Raw genomic sequence first — 20,740 nt, 5'->3', positions numbered from 1 at the left:
AAACTGGACGACTACATGCAAAAAATTCTCTGCCTAACACCATGTACAAAAGTAAGATCAAAATGGATCAAAGACCTCAACATCAGACCAGAATCCATAAGGTACATTGAAGACAAAGTTGGCAAAACCCTCCATGACATTGACGCTAGTGGTATCTTCAAAGATGTCACGCCACTGGCCAAGCAAGTGAAAACAGAGATAGACAAATGGGACTATATTAAACTAAGAAGCTTCTGCACCTCCAAAGAAACAGTGACCAAAATACAAAGACGGTCTACAGAATGGGAAAGGATATTCTCCAAATACACATCCGACAAGGGGTTGATATCAAGGATATACAAAGTACTGGTTGAACTCCACAAGAAGAAAACATCCAACCCCATCAAAAAGTGGGGCAACAAAATGAAAAGAGACTTTCTCAAAGAAGAAATCCGAATGGCTAAAAGGCACATGAGAAAAGGCTCTACATCATTAATCATCAGGGAGATGCAGATCAAAACAACAAGGAGATGTCATTTCACACCACAGAGACTGGCCCACATTCAAAAGAACAAAAGCAACCTGTGTTGGCGCAGATGTGGTGAGAACTGCTGGTGGGAATGCCGACTGGTTCAACCCTTTTGGAAAACTGTATGGACGACTCTCAAAAAATTAGAAATTGAGTTCCCATTTGACCCAGCAATACCACTCCTGGGAATATACCCCGGAGAGGCAAAAAAGTATAGTCGAAATGACATCTGCACTTGTCTGTTCATTGCAGCACTGTTTACAATAGCTAGAATATGGAAAAAAACCTGAGTGCCCGAGAATAGATGACTGGTCAAAGAAACTTTGGTACATCTACACAATGGAGTACTATGTAGCAGTTAGAAAAAAATGAAGTCATGAAATTTACATACAAGTGGTACTACATGGAAAATATTATGCTAAGCGAAATGAGTCAGAAAGAGAGGGACAGACATAGAAAGATTGCATTCATCTGGGTAACATAAAGTAACAAAATAAGAGACTAACACCTGAGAACAGCTGTGATAAATACCAGGTTGTTCACTTCAGGGCTTAGAGGCCAGCTGCACACTCTAGGGGTAAAGGCAGCTCAGATAGAAAAGGGAGCACCAAATAAAGGGTGGTGGGAAGATCTGCCCAGGATGGGAGATTCCTGCTGAAAGTAATCTATGGACCGAACATGATTGCCACCCAATGTCTCTTCTGCAGACCACAGCACCCAAAAGGAGAGAGAGAACAAAAGGGAGTGCCCTGCCACAGAGGCAGTGTGGGATGGGGGATGGGGACGTGGGAGGGATACTGGGATTGGTGGGGGTGGAGAATGGGCACCGGTGGTGGGATGGGTACTCGATCATTGCATAACTGAAACCCAAGCACAACAATTTGTAAGTCTACAACTGTACCTCATGGTGTTTCACTAATAAAAAAAACATTTTTAAATAATAAAAATTAAAAAATAAAAAAAGAAAGACTGGCTTAGTTATATAAAGCACAGGATGGATGCGTTCAAATTCTGATATAACCTCTTGATTGTAACCACTCTATGTGTCTTCATCTACCAGTTGGAGCTAGTAATAGAAGCATTGTTAGAGATTTTTAGGGAAATTATAATTAATGTGAAGCATGTATCATGGAACCAGGTGGTTGAAGAAGGATTCAATAAATGTTTATTGTGATGTTAAAAAAAATAGTTTATATTATCCAGCAGAAAAAAACCCAGATATTCAGGCCCCATGACTGAGACTTCCAAGCTTGCTTGGATCAGGACTGCGCCTCCTCCCCCAGCTCCCCAGTTTTCCAGTAGCTTGGCTGTCACACCCACAAACTGCCCTCAGCACCATGTAATCTCATCAACACCCAAGATCCAGAAACTATAAACCAACGCTCCTGGAAGAGAGTGCCACAGAATTTCCTGGAGTGTGTGGCCATGGCTGCATAACCTTTTATACTCTAGCCCACTTATGTGCCAAAAGTAACACACATTTGTTTGGTTTTAACATACTTGCTTGTTCTCTTATATATGGGCTTAAATGGCTCCAGAATGAAATACAACAACCTTCACACACTTCCCTCTTATTGTGGTGGGAAGGTGCTTGCTGGTGGGATTGGTGTTTGAATATTATCTGCAATGAACTATTGAGAACTACTTTATGAAAATAAAATATTAAAAAATTGCAAAAAATATAACCATTTGTATTGCCCCACGTAGGAATGCCCCAGATTCTGGGGGGTGGGGAGTACTGCCTATGATATTGGGTCAACCAGGCAAGGTGGTTAAAAGCTCATCTGCAGTCATGCCATGCTACTGGGGTGCCCAGCAGCCCAGGCAGAGCCAGTGGTGCAGCTGTTCAAGGAAGCCAGGTGGTACTAGTGACCAAATATGGGCCTCATTTATGTCAGACCTGAGCTCCAACCCTTTGAGCTATCTCCTTAGCCTCCAATTTTAAGGTGAACCCAAGAAAAACCCTAATTCACTTGCATCCTTTAATGCCCTTGACCCTGGAACTTATTCACAAGTTCCAAGAGTAGAGGTGACTATTTTCCTCGCTACCACAAAGCCAAAATAAACTGAAAGTGAAAGCAGTGCCCAAACACAAAATAAGGATAAAATCTAATCATAAAATAAGTCAGAAGATAGCTTAACAAAAGCACGGTAATTACTCTCACAGTAAATTTTCAAGAACAAAATACTACATTGGTTCCAAGTCGCGTCATGGGCTGGTCCTGCATGGTGGTGCTCTACATGTGCATGTCCCCTGATGGTGGCTGGTCCAGCGTGCTTGAGAGGAGGAGGGTGTGCCTGATACCTTCCCTCTGGCTCCCATGGCTGCCCCACACACTCTGCTCTACGTAGGAGTCCAGTGGGAAAGGATGCAAGGCCTATCAGAGAAGAGTAAATAGACACACCACCACACCTCACCTCCTTGTCCCAGGACAGCCATGGTCTCTAGCCAAGGGGACAATGACACCAACAGCGACCAGCAGGAACCTGAAAGTCAGAGAGCCTCACTTTGCCAGAGAGAGGGGGAGAGAGAGAGGGAGAGAGATTGATGGAGGGAGGAACACACTGATGGAGATAAAGCCATGGTCCCATTCACGTAAAATGCTGTTTCGTTCTTAATGTAATGAAATGTTTTAAAAATGTTAATGGAATAAATTGAACTTGACTTCCCCATTTTCTCTAGATCCTGCAATTATGCTCAAGGCCTGTCTTGAAAGGATGCCAGGGGGTGATGGATTAACTCAGAAAATGAATCAAATTTCCCTTGCTCCAGAGTTAGGGAAGCATAATCAGCTTGTGCTCCTGCCTCTGGCGATGGAGGGGCAGTATCACTGCTCCCAGCCATTCTGGCTAACAACAGTCACAGGGACAAGCCTGATCACAAGCCACTCAGGCTTGCAAGAGCCAAAAGAACATGACCAGGTCCCAGTATCTCAGGCCACAACTGCGAAGGAAAAGTTTACTAAGATCATACCATGAACCAAGATACTAAGGGCAATGGCCCTCTGGGCCACAGTTGGGTGGTGACAGTGTATGGAGAGAGGGATGGGAGTCAGGGGGCCCCAGGCCATGGGCCTGCCCAGCCACCAACTCTTGCCAAGCTTCCTCCCAGTAAATATCTAGCAAGCGAGTTCTTGGGCGCAATGCCAGCCAGACTTCAAGCATGCCAGGATGGGCGTGCAGAAGGCCAGGCACCTGCTCCCTCAAGGCTCCCTGGCCTGGGGTTTTCATGGGGGAGCCCTGATGGCTGAGGGCCTCTGGGCAGGCCTCAACAGGGACAGTTCTGTGGGCTTGAGTCAGCATGGAAACTCCCACTGGGGCCTGGAAACACAAGACAGTCCCTCAACACCAAGGATTGGCCTTGCAACTCTTGAAGTTTTATAGTGACAGGACAGTGCCGTGCAGCTCGTGGGGCACTTCCTTGGGGCACAGAAGGAAGAACCATTTCCATCTGTCTGAGGGCCACTATGGGGAAATGGTTCTACCTTTCACACTCAATGCAGCTGCCCTGCCAGGACAGCATCTCTTGTGAAGGCGGCTTCCAGTGCAGTGACTGTTGCCCAGTGCAGGCAGACATCAGTATTCTGGGCACATTGAAACGAACCAGGCTAAGCCAGAGATGAGGTGGATTAAGTGCATTGGACGCTTATTGGACTTACAATATTTTTCACCTGTGATGGGTTTATTGGGAATTTCCCCCATAGGAAGTGGAATAAAGGCAGCTCTGGATCCAGAATCTGGGCTAGGAGAGAGACTAGATGAAGCCTGAGTCTCTGCTTGGGATCCAAGGATGTAGGATTGTCTGAGCTCATTTGCAGTGTTATCTCCCCTCCACCTACAGGCTTTGGGTTAGCAGACAGAAATGAACATGGGGTTCCTGACCCTGAATTCCCCCAATGCTGCCTCTATCCTGCTGTCTGCACACCCCCCAGTAAAAACTACTGACAACTATTGACATCTCTCCTTTCACAGCAATGTATGATTTTGTGCTAGAAGGTGCAGGACTGTTGCACAGAATAAGCTGTAGGGACAGAATGCTGGTAGAAAATTCCAGAAAGGCCACCAGGATAAATTTTATAGCCAATCAACACCAATAGGCACATTTATAGAAACAATGAATGTAGAGCCTCCTAGTACTCTGACAACATGCCCATCAGATATGTGAACTGGACTCCTCTGTTACTCAGAGTATTGAGACTAATCTCAGTCCAGCAGCCATCTCTGGAGAGCTGACTTTTATATGGAGTCCTGGCTGGTCTTCTAGAACTTTCTTATGTATCTGTTTCTTCCACCTATGAGAGCATCCTAGACTCTAAGACCTAGACCTCCTACCTCAAATCCCTCCCATGCCTCCTGAAATTTCTCATTTACACTTTATCTCTCAACATGAACTGAGAGCTCTTTGGGTCATTTTAATAAACTTAGTTCTTGCCTCCACTGACAGATGGCTACAGCTTCTTTGCATGAAGACCAGAATGGAAGAGTATTAGATTTCTTTGTCAAATATCACCTCCTGGATTGCGCTCTTTAATATGGCCTTTCACAACTCTGTTTATTTATCATCTAGCAATACATCCATCCATCTATTCATCAAACTATCTACGCATCATCGATTTATCTGCCAACTCTCTTTCAGTTATATATTATCCATCTACTTATTATATACCTGTATTATCTCATCATTTATCTCCTACCTATATTATTTATACTAATCATATCTATTTATGTATAAGATGTATGTAAGTTATTACATAAGATGTATGTAATAACTGTAAGATGTATGAGCGGTAACCCTGCTCCCCACGGCAAAAATAAATCCATATGTATATAAGGATAAATATATATAAATATATTATATATATCCTTGATTTCTTTGAATAATTTCCTCTAGAAGTTTTCACCTCACTCCTATGCTCTGATGCAGATGACAGCCACACAACCACCTGGTCTCCTCTGCAAAGGGTCACCATCCCTGTCCCCTTCTCTGCCCACAGGGACCTTCATCCCTCCCAGGCAGCTCAGAGCCCAGCATACACCTTCTGAAGTCTCTTTGGACATTCCCTCTTTTCTTCACGCCAGCTGAGAGGAAGTGGGTCCTAGGCAAGGTGCCCCCAAACACAACCCCAAACCCAAAGCCCCACACTCTTGCCTTCTAAAAATGAAGGACCAGCACCAATATCTCTAACACACCCTTTTTTCCAGATGTTACAGGAGCTGCCAGTTTGAAAAGCCTTTGGGGTTCCCACCCCCCATTCTGCATATTTTGGGCCCAGGCTCTGCCAGGTGCTCTGGTGGGAAAGTTTCCAGGTACTTTCTATTTCTGTGGGGAAAGTTAATAAATAAAATAAGCCCCGAGGACTCCACGGAAGATTTTCAACATGAAGGGGGAAGCCAGAGGATGGTATAGGGGTGAAGGCACTTGCCTTGCATGCAGCCATATCCAGTTCAACTCCTGGCACTGCAGATGGTGCCTTGAGCAACTCCGAAGCATGATTCCTGGACACAGAACCAGCAGTAAGCCCTGTCCCCAAAACAAAAATTAATTGTCATCAAAGGAAACATTTAAAAATGAAAGGCGGGAGGAGGGACAGGAGTTAGGACAGAGTTAAGTAAGACACATGAACCGTACCCCCGCTCAATCCCCAGCACTCCACAGTCTCCTGTGTATCACCAGGTGTTGGCCTGGAGTTGCCACCAACAGGATGGTCCCAGGGGTCCCCAACATTGCAAAACCCAAGCAGCACCACATCCTCTTGCCCTTGCATCAAACTTCAAATCCTTTTGGCAGAATATTGCCCTAAGCACCTCTTAAGAGTGCCTGTTTTAAAAAAAAAAAAACCATGGGTGGGGATGGGGGCTTCTAGGAACAAATTCCAGGGAAATACCTCTGGATGTGTGAGGGGATTAAATGAATAATATCCAGAATAATGAAACAATAACAGAGGGGAAGTCCTGCAGACAGACTTCACTTGGAGGCCATGTGTGTGGAGCAAACCCTCAGCCTGGAACTGCATTCACAAAGCCACCCACAGGAGCGCAAGAAAGTCACAAAGAGCTGGACATCATCTGCACGGGAATCACAGCAAGATTCTTGCTTGAGAACCACTTCTGTTGGCAGCTGGTACACGAGGGAAGTGGATGAAGGACAGGGGTCTCTGAGTTACAAACTGCCTGACCTTCTTAACACCACAGGCAGCGCTGCAAGTCTCTCCGAAACAAATCCCACTTCTGAATAAACTGCTCTGCTTTTTGACATCTACCCTAAGGGCCCAAAAACTCTTTCCCCAAAAGATATCTGTGCTCCTATGCTCAGTGCAGCACCAGTCACATTAGTCAAAATCTGGAAACAACTCAAGTGTCTGAGAACAGATGACTAGAACACAAGGCCATGCAGTGAGCTATTGGCATTGCTCAAGGATGGGTAGTTTGAATGACTAAGACGTTTCTCTTTGGGTTCTAAAGAATTAGAAGGAACAAGGAAGACTCCCTCATATGAGTATCAAAATACATCAGTAAAAATGCAGGGAAAACTGGGAAAAGCATTACCAATTTTCCGATTCATCCAGTAGGCACACAGTGGTAGTGTTGCTGATTGAATGTCCATGGTGTGTCAGACGCTAGGTCGTAAATGCTACGTTTCAGAAATAACCATGGAAATGGATGTACTTAATAATCTCACAGTCCAGGAGGTGAATTCAACATCATAACTTCAGTGATGTAGAGAAATAAGTATGTATGTAGCTCACAAAATAGAAGGGTACATTAGGAAGATTTCCCACATGAAGACTAAAATAGGGTCTACCTTCAGAGGGGAGGCAGATATATGACCAAAGTAAGGGGGTGACCCTAGTATGTTGGTACTCTGGAGGAAGGGCAAGCAGTTACTATTTCTCCAGGTAGATCTAAAATACAGTGAGTGGACTATGAGGTGCAGCTGTAGGGAAGACCGAGACTATGAAAGCTGGATCATACCCTGCTTGAGAACTTGGGCTTTTTTTTCTGAAGGCAAAATGGGGCTTAAGGAGTGACAATTAATGTATATTTTCCAAGGTACAAGCAATGAAAATCATCTCAAACCCTGCTGGGTTATTTAGAGGATGTAAAAATAAATAAGGATCAGAAAGATGGATAAGCTACAGAATAGGCACTATTTATTAATAATGCACACCCTTCACTTATTCCTGGAAGAGACCCAGCAAATCTGAGGAACTCACCCATGCATTCACATTGTTTCAAACCATTTAGCAAAGGCAGAGAACAGTGTGTGGAAGAAGAGAAGGGGCAGTTCAGGAGCATACAGAGAAATCACAGTAGACTAAGGGGTACAGATTTAAGACCAGCCTTCTCCACTGAAAAGGTCAAGAGATTAGGTCTTCACCAGGACCAAGGAAGGGGTAATGACTTACAGAGAGAAATTTACATGGAAATATCTTTTTCAAAGGCAACCTCCTTCCAACCCTCAGTTCCCTTTTCTCACAGCCACCTTTAGTCAGTGGCATGTCTGGGCGGGCAGACCCATTTACTAAGGGAATGACTGGGACACGGGAGAGGAGATGAACAAGGAACTGAAGCCAGTATGCTTATTGCCATGGCTTCATTCCTGGGGAGAGGATTGCAGGAGAAACCCTGAAATCACAGAGAATAGGAAAGGAGTCAAGATCTTTAAACATGGTGACTGATTGAACAGGAGAATGGGAAACTGGGAACAATCAGTTTGAAGGCATTCAAGATGATCACAGACGAGACCAAGAGGAGAGAAGCAGAAGATGCTGGAGGAGAAAGCACCTACGGAGGCAACGAAGCAAGAGTTTGAGTGAGGATGCACAGGACTGCAGGGAGGCCTGCAGGTCAGTGGGTGGGGGTGCTCTCTCCACCTCCAGATGCGCCGTAGGTCCCAGGACCCACTGGGAGGAATTGCAGGAGAGGGATCCCCTGGAAGACCTTTCCTTGGGGTATCAGCAGGGCACCGTCAAACAACACTCACGTGGCGCTCCTCCATCTCTGTCACATTTTCTGAAGACTCTCACAAGAGCCTACTGTTGGCAGAGCCACATTCAGAAGTCAAACTTGATAATTGATGCTGTAATCCCCTGGATTCCCTCATTAGCAGCTGCTAATGGCTGGTGTGTTAACGATTCAATTAGGGCTCTAATAGGCCCATTGTAAACTGCATCCCTTCAACGGGAAAGAAGAACTGAGTGCTGGGTGTGATGGCTGATGCCAACGGTGAAGATTCCTGACAACTTAGAGAGTCCTTCCTGCTCTCTTTGACTAGGGATGCCCTGGCTCAGGGTTAGCACCCTCCAGACACCAGCCTGGTGGCATAATGTTGGGTTGCAAAGGGAGAGAAGGAACGTAGAAATGCCCCCAGTTGAGAATCAGGGGGTGTCATCTTATACAAAATAGTCACTGGGCAATTCCAGCCTGGACTTCCTGCCAGCACGTGCTCTTCCCTGAGTCTTTAACTATGACTTACATCTTTATTCAACCCCACTCTGCAGTCCTGGCTCAACAGTATATTCTGAGAAGAACTCACAAAGATTGTTAATGCAGCCTCCGCCTCCAGCACTGGCCCCAGAGCCCAGCTCCATTTGTCTCTTTCTACCTTCTTTTTCCTCCAAGACATACTTCTTTGGAAAACATCAGCTGGAAATTTGAAACTTGTTAAGTTATTGGGTGGACCTGAGGATATCACCCGATACTGGGATCCCATGTGATTCAAGAGAGCTGGAGGAAAAATTACATGATCAGATCAAACCCATCTAAAAGTTGTGCAATTTTGTGTGTGCCCACCCCTCCCCCTGTCTCATCAAAGCTGAGATAGACTCTCTAGGATTAAGAAAAGCAAACAAACTGGCTGCAGGCTTATAGTTTAGACAACGTGACAGCCCCCTCCTTGGGAGACATTCTTTTGACTTGGAACAAGAGCAAACCATTGCAAAACTTTTATACTGATAAAGTTCCCAGGTTCCCTGGAGACAGAATTGATCAGTGGGGGCCAAACTATGAAACTCTTTGACACATCCGCTTACTACCATGCAAGCAAAACATGCCCAGCCCAAATAGCATGAGACAGTGTGATTCAAACTGCTACGATAGATAGGCCTCAAAAGGAAAGGGTTAAGGGAAATAGAACTTCTCCCCCTTTATTACGTTCAACAATCAAAATCAGGCCAGCAGGCAGGTTTTATCTCGAACATTCTTTTGGGACCCAACAAATGATGAATCTATCAGCTTCAGCTCAGATCCCCAGAGCACAAAGGAGTTGCCATTCTAGCCTGCAGGGAGTGGGTGGTGTGGCACGGATGCCAAAGCTCAGGTTCATGGCTGGGCTTGACATATTCTCATCACTTCTACTCACAGTCTATTGAGAATTTAGCCATGTGGCTCACCTCATATCAAAGGAAGCCAGAAATTGCTCTTTGGCCAGAAAATTACATCTCAACTAAAATCCTCTTGTCCTGCATTTTCTGAGAAGTTAGCAATGGTGTTCATCATTTTATACACAAGAAAGTGCTTCATACCCAGGAAGATCCACCTCCCCAAGTAAGCCCCATTTGACTAATGAAGCAGCATTCTATCTAGGGGGACAAGCAGGGGCCTGGTCACCCAGCTTCTCATTCCAGAATCCGTCATTGCTGCTTGCAATCTGCTTTCTCAGGAGCACTTTCCCTGGCTGCAAAGACACCCCCTTTCCTAGATTGGCTCCATCCATCAGCTCACGTCCCCTCCAGGCCTCCATCTCCCCTGGTTCACAGGCTGTCGCCCTCACTGGCCTGTCTGGATTCTGGCCATTTGAATCTTGTCTGCCTTGTTCTCCATCACCAAAGGCTGCAGCCGGCCTGTGCCAAGCCGGCTGTCAGCCACAGATGAGTTTTCTCGAAAAATCGTGCCAACTGCAGGAACAGAAACCGCAGTTCTCTTGAAGAACTTTGTTAATATTTGAAAATTACTTCCCTTGCTCCTTAGAGTTCTGCTGGGTATTAGAATCCAAGAGCTGCGGCAAATTAAAGTGAGGGTGGGCTCGCTGCTGGCTCAGGGACGGAGGGGCAAGCCTCACTCCCAATAAACAGGGGTTCTGCAGGCCTCTGCTTCCGTCACTCCAGTGTTGCATCAGACAAAGTTGAGGGGAATTTTCAGAGAGGTTTTTATTCCCCCTCTTTGCATCAGGCAACTGCTGAGAGCGCATATTTAAAATGAGTGTTCTTTGTGGCCCAAACTCAGGAAACAGCTGCTGCGAGCTGAGCTCTGCCACCCCGGCTTCAGATGTTACTCTCAGGCGTGTGCAGCACTGCATGTGGCCGATTCTGGGGTGACAAGAGGCTGTCGGTTTCCATATGGGCGCAATTTAGCTTTGGAATTCGGCCTGGGACAATCTCACCGGGTCGGGCCCCCAGACCACCCGATGTCTAGCCAATGAACATCAGCTCAGACTAAAATGTGAGAGGTGCTCCCTTTCATGGTGCTCAGCCCCCCCTAACCTCCTTGGTCCTGCTGGCAGGAAGGTTTCTATACTCTACAGAGTTCCGACTCTTAGATCTCTACCATTGTGCTCTAGGTTTCTGATCTGTTTCCTAATTATCTTACAGAGGAAGAAATGAATAATGAATGGAAAAAGTTCAGATGTCACTTGGGATCACTTAGAGAAAGACGATTTGAGCCTCTCCCAAACACACACACACACACACACACACACACACACACACACACACACACTACGTACACACTCATATGCACACATACACATATATTCACACACACACTCACACTCACACATATGTACACACAACAAACATGCTTAGTGTAGGATAACACCATTTTTGTCCTTCCTGCATAGCCTCAGGTAGTTTAGGTTTATTGGGTTGCTCCCATCACAGGGCTCCCATTCCTCTGTGGTGTTTATTTGTAACTTCTTTCTTTGTGCTCTGTTGACGTGCAAATATTGTTTTTCTCTTCTTCCTAAGTCCTTTGCATAGTTTATTCAGAGCAATGTCCTTTTTGTATGGACACAAGAAGACAGTAAATGCTATGTTTTTGTCATATTAGAGTTATTTGACTCTAAATAATATTTTCCTCCTGGGCATCTGTTCTCTCTCCTAAGCCTCAGCTGCCCTTACTTCTTAGCACCCCAAAAGCAGGGTCCCAGTGAGGGCAAGTGGTAAGCTACATGCTACCCTGGCATCGAGATGGGCCTGGCCAAAGTGCCATAATGCTTAACTATAAGTTAAGAGCTTGATCATGGACAAATGCGGTCATGATCCAAAAAGTAATAACTAGATTCGAACACTGCGAGGGTTAGGAATCATTAATCTGGTCTGAGCGCTGTAGTCTGAGTCTGTGGCAAGATGTTCCCAGGAGAACTGCCCTGTAAGCCTCAATGTTATCTCTTACTGTGTCCATACAAAAATAACTAGTATTAAGATGTTGAGAGAGTTATTGGACTGAGGAAAGGAGAGAAACACCTTAAGAGGTATTTTGCCTGGGGCAGTCCTGAAGGGCTTTGGAATACCTCTTAGGTGGTGTTCCCTTTGAATTTGTTGGGCCCTCAGGAAGAGCTTTCTTATGTTGATTTGGCTACCTGACTGGGTACAGTGTGGGCCCAGAGAGCTGGGGAGTTGGAGAAACAAGAGAGTTGGAGAAAGGAGAGAGATTTGGGCAGCAAGATGGACCACAGAGAGGCTAGCAAAGGGGACACAGGGAGAAGAATGTAGAAGAAGAATACAGGAGCAGGCACGTGGAGAGAGAGAGAGAGAGAGAGAGAGAGAGAGAGAGAGAGAGAGAGAGAGAGAGAGAGCGCCCAGGCTGAGAGATAGAGCACAGAGATGAGCGGGAGATACAGAAGGAGACAGGAATGAGGGGTAGTGGAGACTAGAATGGGAGGCTCAGAGAGACTGGGGCAGGCACGTGGGGAGATGGAATAAACGGTATCTGATCAACTAACTGGCTTGGCCCTCTTTTCCTCCACCGTCTGGCACCCATGGCACGGGCCATCCGGGCTGGGCAAGCGGCCCGGGTGCACCCCGAATGCAGACAGCGAGGGGAAGAGCCGTCGGGGCCTCCCCCTGGCCGCCCCCAAAGAATTTATACATGTAGTCACCCACTCATACATACATACATATCCTCCTACCACATATATAACATACACTTGCACACTCACACCTATACACCCTCCTTGTAAGTCACACAGTGGCGGCAACAAGCCTACTTCTATAGATCAGTGGGTCATCTTACACTGTTGGGGACCAGGGACACTGAGGAGACTGAGTACAAGTAACCAAGACAAAAGGAACCAATGAGATATAGTGAGATGGTGATGTAGGTAGACGGGGAAGGCCCCCTCCCAAGGCAATGACAAAAGCCAGCCCTGCAGAATATAGGAAAACAGGAAGTTAATAAGGCTTATTAAGATAGAGAGATTCTCTGCTTGCTCCCACCAACCACAGGTGACCAAGGGATTAAAATCAGGAGCCCCTACCTACCCTGCCCTGTCTGCTTCCACCAACCACCAGAGACCCAGGGATTGGATTGCGCACAGAAGACCGACCCTACCCCTACCGGTACCAGATAAATACCTCACCAGCAGACCTCCACTACCTCTACTACCTCCACTACCCAGCTGCCACCACGCTCCAGGACGCTTTCCGGACCTGGAAAGCTACCGAGAGTATCTCGCCCACATGGCAGAGCCTGGCAAGCTACCCGTAGCGTATTCGATATGCCAAACACAGTCCAACCTCCTACAGCCTTTCTAGAAAATTTTTGCATGGCCTTCCTAGGCACTCTGATGTCATCAAGATGATGACCAACTGGGGAATGTACAATGTCCTCAGGCTCACTGCAGATGCCTCAGGCTGCCAGCCTGCAGAGTTTGAAGGCTAAAAGGCTCTCACTTTTGGGTGCCATGGTCATGCAAACATTGGTACCAACTAAAGTCTCTCTGGACAGGTAAATACCTGGGACCCTGTCACCTTTTCCCATGAGGCCATGGGCACACTGGATTTAGGAAAAGCCTGGAGGAGATGGGCCATGGAAGCCAAAGGAATATCGAAGGTCCATGGAAGGATGTGGTCCATAGAGACGGGAAGAGGTGGAAGGCAGGCAGGCCTCCCCTACTAGCCTTTTTGCTGAGGAAGGGAATTTAAGGCCAAGGAACAAATGGATACATAGAGGTTCCTTCAAGTTCTCACTGTAATTATGTAGCCTCAGAGGATGAGGGATGGTAAAAAAGATGTTGGCTCAAACACTGGGTTTTTTTCCCCCAAAGGGTAATTGTTTTTATTTCTTTTTTCCACTTAGAAGAAATAAAAATCGTATTAATACTGTACTTAAGCCTGAGAGAATGAGGATTTTCTGACTGAAAGTAGCAAAAATATATAAGGCAATCTTCAAAGAATCAGCAAAACCTAGATAGGGAGAAATATTTTCATTTCTGCTATTAAACATCAAGTTCTCAAATAAGATAAAAGCTTAGCCAATAATAATAATTAGTTTCTGGCAAGGTCTTAAGAAGAAAGAAGCCTTAGAGAGAGAAAAAAAGAATATTAACGTGGAATAAGCTTGAGCTCTGTAGACAGGGAAGGGGAAAGATCGAGGCAGCAAAGTAGGAATTAAAAATTACTAGAAGTTGTGGTAAGGAAGGTCTCCAAAGACAGAAGAAACAAAACCCTTGAGCACAATCAAGTTTAGAAAAACAAAAATCCTAATATAAAATAACATAATATGAGAGTGACACCCAAGGTCAGTAGAGACAAGGGCCAGCAATATTGCTCCGTGGTTGGAAGCCTGCCTCATGAGCTGGGGGAGAAGGCAGCTGGGATACAGAAGGGATCACTAAGTCAATGATGGTTGGAGGGATCACTCAGGATGAGAGATGTGTGCTGAAATTAGATAAAGGACCAAACGTGATGGCCTCTCAGTATCTGTATTGCAAAGCATAATGCCCCAAAGTAGAGAGTATGGGAGAAATTTTCTGCCACAGAGGCCGGGGGAGGGTTCAGGGTGAGGGTCAGGGGATATTGGGGACATTGGTAGTGTAACATGTGCACTGGCGGAGGGATGAGTGTTCGATCATTGTATGACTGAAACTCAAACATGAAAGCTTTGTAACTGTATTTCATGGTGATTCGATGAAAACTAAAAGATCCTAATGTCCTAATGAAAGCACACCCAGACTGAGCAAGCACAAAGGACTTGGGGATACCTAAGAACACATAAGGAGTTAGAAGCAGCAATCCCAAGAGGGAGTCCAGAAGCACTGATGCCCCAAAGATCATTGAGCATGATAAGGTTCAAGACGGCCCTGACAGTTGCTGAGTGAAGAGTCCCTGAGATTTACAACATAATCCTGAGACTTGGAGAATCTGCTCATTAAAATCACTAAACAGATGAGAGATTTTTTTCCCCCCTAAGTGAACATGATTCTCTCCCTCCATGAGGTCCCACGCTAGGGCCTCTGGATCAGTTTGCGCAAAAAAAGAGTAAAATACACCTACTCATCACTTCAGAGAATAGACCACACAGGCGAATTTTCCCACCCCAGAGCAGCATTTCTAGTAACAGAACAGGACTAGGGAAGAACCCCACATCCAAGACAAAATTTGTAATCCAGAACAAAGCGGAATCCGAGTCTTCATTCCTCTGAACAAAGGTACGCCTACAATCCTTGTGGGTAGACTTTCCTGATTATTGGGGGGACCACATCCAGAGGTGCTCAGTGGTGACTCCCAGAGTTCTACTTCCAGAACCACATGGTTCTGGAATGCTTCCCATGGTGCTTGGGGGACCCCGCAGTGCTGGAGGTCAGGCCTGGGATTCTAGCATGCAACGCATGCACACCAGCCCTCTGAGCCCTCCCTCTGGCCTCTGTACTGTTTAATAAACTTACCTTCTGTTCGTCTTTCTCTTTCTGATTGATCACTTCTCTCTGTGTATCAAACTCAAACACTGCTGGAGTCTAATAGCTACTACTTTAATGGAAGAGGCAAGAACCAAGAGATCACAGGCTTCTCTCCCCACCCCTCTAACATACATGAATGATTCCAGGGACACCCAAATTTACCTGCTCCCACCAAGCCTTTAGGGTCCCATGTAATTCACCATACTTTGGTTGCTGCTGCTTGGCCCAATTCTTTGTTGTTTTTTGTTTTTTGTTTTTTGTTTTTCTCGGTGGCCATACCCAGAAGTGTTTAGGACTTACTCCTGGCTCTGTGCTCAGAGATCATTCCTGGAAGTGCTCAGGGGACCATGTGCAATGCCAGGGTTCAAATCCAAGTCAAATGAATGCAAGGTAACCCACCCTATCCACTGTAGTGTCTGGCTCTCAGCTCAATTCTGATGCTTTTCCCTGCAGAGTCAAAATTGAGGACCACCTCTTCCCCAGAAGCTTTAACATATAAGTATACTTGATTTTGAAGCCAGGACAAGAAACTTGGAACAAGTGGGATGATTATGATGTCTTCCCCCCGCCCCACACACACATACACACTTTTTGCAGCATCTCAATAAAGAGTCTACTTTTTTGTTGTTGTTGTTCTGGAGTTTGCAGCATTCAATGCAATAGAAACATTGCAAAGCCATGAGAATTAAGAGAAAGTGGTCCTTAACAGAAGATTCCATGTATTCCTACTGATGCCTGGGGAAGAAACGAGGAATAGTGGTATTAGGTCCCTGGTTAGAGCACTGTAGCACTGTAGCACTGTCCTCCCATTGTTCACCGATTTGCTTGCATGGGCACCAGTAATGTCTCCATTGTGAGGCTTGTTGTTACTGTTTTTGGCATATCAAATACACCAGGGGGAGCTTGCCAGGCTCTGCCCTGTGAGCAGGATACTCTCAGTAGCTTGCTGGGCTCTCTGAGACGGATGGAGGAATCAAACCTGAGTCGGCAGCATGCAAGGCAAACGCCCTACCCGATGTGCTATCAGCCCTGGTTAGAGGTCTAGATGATTCCTTAGAGTGAAAATTTTTAGACATTTATCAAAAACTAGCAAAATCTGCTGCAATGTGATTGGATCTGGAGAGTCACATGCAGAGTGAAATTAGTCAGGAAAGGGACAGGTACTGAACGATCTCCCTTGTATGTGGGATATAAAAAACAAGGTAAGGAAACAGAAAATGCCCAAAGGAAACAGAACCTAAGAACTGGCCTGTAGTGAACTTAGCTTACAGAGGGTGGGAGATGCTGGTGACATAGGCAGGCAAGTAGGAAAGTTTCCCTCTCAAGGTGATGGCAGTGAATAAAAATAATATAAAAATAATAATATAAAAATAAGGAGCGATAGCACAGCGGTAGGGCATTTGCCTTGCACGCAGCCAACATGGCCGACCCAAGTTCAATTCCTCCACCCCTCTCGGAGAGCCCGGCAAGCTACCGAGAGTATCTCGCCCGCACAGCAGAGCCTGGCAAGCTCCCCGTGTCGTATTCGATATGCCAGACACAGTAACAACAAAGTCTCCAATGGAGACGTTACTGGGCCCGCTCGAGCAAATCGATGAACAACGGGAGGACAGTGACAGTGACAGTGATAAATATTATATATAAAAATAATGTTTTTAATGATGTAGGCAGGCAGATAGGGAAGGCCCCCTCTCAAGATGATGGCAGTGAATTTCCTGGGAAATAATAGCTCAGAAGTTGTAAAGGTCAACCTTGCAGAAAACAGGAACTAACTAAGGCCTGATAAGACCCTCACCTGGTGCCAGCATCAGACACTGAAGAGACTGGACCCCCTCTGACAAAAGCTCCAGGGGGAAGGAACAGAGGCCAGGAAAGAAATTTCAAAGAAAACCATCACCACTCCCAACCCTACCCCGCCCCCAGGCAACCTCCTTAGCAACTAACTTTGACCTAGGTAGAAGCCACACGTGAGGGCAGGTTGTAGAAACCCTATAAAGGTCTGAACAAAGAAAGCACTCACATATGCTGCCCAAGCTCACCTGCTACTTGTGCCCATGTGGCCAAGCACATGCAGTGTCTGAGCACATGTGTTGCCTGCATCTCCCCTCTTGAGATGTGCACTGTCATGCTTTTATGCCTAACGCTGGAATGTGTGTAGGGGCATCCTCTGCTCTTGAAGAAGCCCGGTTCTCTCCTGAGCATGTTATTCTCCACTTTCTCTCCTTTCTTCCCATCAAAACCTTCAAATAAAAACTGTAATTTCACTGCTTATCTAACCCTGAAATACCTTTCTGTGAGGCGAGACAAGAACCCAGTAACTTTGGGTCCCGGGCAGCAAAGGCGGATGGAGAGAAAGTGACCCATCTTTCTCCGCCCTGTTTTACATGAGCCACATGTGAGGCCCACCGACATCAATGGGAGGGGATCTGATGAGGGATGGAGAGACTCTGAGACAATGGCAGAGAAAAGTGGAATTCTCCACTTCCCTCTGAGGGTGTGGTGCTGAACCATTATTTTCATGAAACCCTCTTAACCAATATTATAAACCACTATGGTGAAAACAGCATAGTTCAAAGCATTAACTTGGCTCTAGGGGCATGAAGCTTTCATTCCGGGGTCAAATTGTCTCGTTTCGGCTTGTAGGCTCTAGGTTCTCTCTGAATTTCATCAGCCTCTTCCTGATCATCTTTAATGTCAAAAACACAGAGCCTAGACCCTTCATCCTTGCATGAACTGTCTTGCAGAAGACGCTCTGCGTGGCTCTTGGGGCCATAAATCCAATTCCTGTGCAGGGCTGGGCAGCCTCTGAGCCTGAACTAACTTACTCAGGTTCTCAGCCATGGAGCAGGCACTGGCTGTGTCCTGCAAAAGAGAGGATTTCAAGAGTTGCCTCTGCTCTAGAATCTTCTTCACATGTCAGTACCCAAATACTTAAATCCGAGCTCTGTGCTTTCCTTTTGAAGGAGCAGTTTTTATCTTTTCTCCTCTAAATGACTCCCCCTACTGTGACCGACATAAATCCAAGTTAGATTCCTCCTCCGCTCTGCTGTTAAGGGGTCTTGACCTTGAACAATTTAAGTGACCAACGTGGACCTACATTTTCTCACCTGTGAAATAAAGAAACTGAGTTCTACTATCTTTAGAATCTCTCAGCTTGAATTTTATTAGAAAATCAGCTGCTTCCTCCTCTGGGCTCCCCGCACATGTTATTCAGCCTTCTTTGCAGATATTTTATTAGTTTATCTCTTTACAAACTTATTCCCCCACTGGACAACGAGTGGCTTCAGAATACGGTCTCTCTCCTAATTATCTTGGTTTCTTTTCCACCTGGGGAGGAATGAGAAAAAGGGACAGCAGCTTTGAGTGTGTTCTATTAAGTGGAGCACTGTGAGATCCATCATCCAAAATATATTTCTCTTTAAACTCACAGCACACGCATTAGTGCCCCAAATGTACAGAAGGAGGCACTGAGAGAGTCTTTCATCCAGGTCACAGGGCTGGGCTAGCCGTGGAAACCCAGGCTTCTGTCCCTTGCATCCATTCCAGGACCTACCCAAGAACAATAAGACTTTGCTAAAATTCTCTATAATCTAAAAGATGCCCACTAAATACACATTAGCTGGATGTTAAATAAATCCTTTGGTTTCGCTTTTGTTCAGCCTTTGACCCACTCCCTGCTCAGAGCTGTGGGGGTGAGTGGGGAGGGAGGAGCAGAGTTGAAATCCAGGGTAGAAAATAAAATCACATGTGGATTCAGGAATTTATTCATTAAGAAGGGGGCAGGGTGGAGCTTTGACCGGGCAGGAAGAAATAAAGATGAAATAGTCTCAAGGAAATTCAAGGTCTCAGATATTTCACCCTGAAGAATATGCTGAAGCCCTAATTTGCATCATCACTCAACCTAGGAATTCATAGAGGATACAATTGTTTTCACAACCCTGGAAGGTCACATTATTCTTTCTTGCTCCAGTACCCCTCCCAATTCTGCACAGGCAGCAGAGAAGTCTTTGTGAGCCTCCAAGAGCCAGGGGCTCCCAGTTCTAGAAGCCAGTGAATCACCGGGACCTAGAACCTTCGCCAAAAGGATGGACTCCCCACCACCACCACCACAGGGTCTCTGGAAGAGAGAGTGGAATTGAAGTGAATTACTGTCTTCAGGGGTTCTCCTGATAAGTCCCCAACAACTAAAGAAGGCTCTTTGGTTGTAGTTCATTTATCTTAAGAACAAATAAAATCCTGGAGCCAGCTGAGTTAACGTTTGCCTCGGGGGAGAAGGGAGAAAGAATGGAAATCAACTGTTCCTAAGGGTGCCTTCAGGTGGTGCCTGAAGCTCTTAACCCCTTCGGGAGCCCCAGGCATCTCTCCCGGAAGCCCTGCTATTGTTTCTGGAAGGCGTGCAGTGGAGCAGAGAGTAGGATGTTCATTTCTGTCTAGTGGTGAGTTAATGCCTATCTACAGGCAAAGCACCAGCTAAATAGCACATTGCAATGAGTTTTTTTTTAAATAGAGCCCTACCAGAATAGCTGGCTGGGGGGTGGGGGGGGGGGCTGTTGAACAGCCATTTCTGAAAGGAGCAGACTTTGGATCCTAGGATCCTAACGTTTCAGACAAAGACTGTGCAGTCAGATTTCCTAGAACTCTAGCCCTCGGTTCAAATGGGCCTTTGTCTGCTTAAGCCTCTGGTGGATTTAGGTGCGACCCTTTACCCACCCAATCCTTACGGAGCAATCTCCAGCTGAGTGTAACCACAAAACCGGCCAATTCCAGAGCCGGTCTTTGAATTATGAGATGTAAAATCAGCAGGTAGAATTCTCAGTGTTTATGAAGTTACAGTCAAGTTACTGTTACTTACTTAATACTTTTAAGGAGGTATTTTTGGGTCCTCCAGTGTCCTATATCTAGGCCTCACTCTGGTTCCCATGGACACTGCCCTTGGCCCATGTGGGTTCTCTCTGTGCTTTTGGTGACCCACTGGTCTGTCGCTGATGGTCTCCCTCTCCTGGTTGGTGCTCTTACTGCCCTTTGTCCCATTGGCTTTCCTTGATTTCTCTGACCGTGTAGATGAGGGTGAGAACTGCTACTTTCCTTGGCATCTTTTTAGGCATAGGTAAGGAATCAAAGAGAGACAGTTCTGGGGCTGGAGTAATAGCACAGCGGGTAGGGCATTTGCCTTGCATGTGGCGACCCGGGTTTGATTCCCAGCAGCCTATATGGTCCCCTGAGCACCACCAGGAGTAATTCCTGAGTGCATGAGCCAGGAGTAACCCCTGTGCATTGCCGGGTGTGACCCAAAAAGAAAATAAAAAGAGAGAGAGAGAGAGAGACAGTTCTGCCCT

This window comes from Sorex fumeus, unplaced genomic scaffold (genome assembly GCF_029834395.1).
Source record: "Sorex fumeus unplaced genomic scaffold, SorFum_2.1 ptg000003l, whole genome shotgun sequence".
NCBI classification, from domain to species: domain Eukaryota; kingdom Metazoa; phylum Chordata; class Mammalia; order Eulipotyphla; family Soricidae; genus Sorex; species Sorex fumeus.
The sequence above is the reverse complement of the archived record's forward strand: the minus strand, read 5'-3'. Positions refer to the sequence as shown.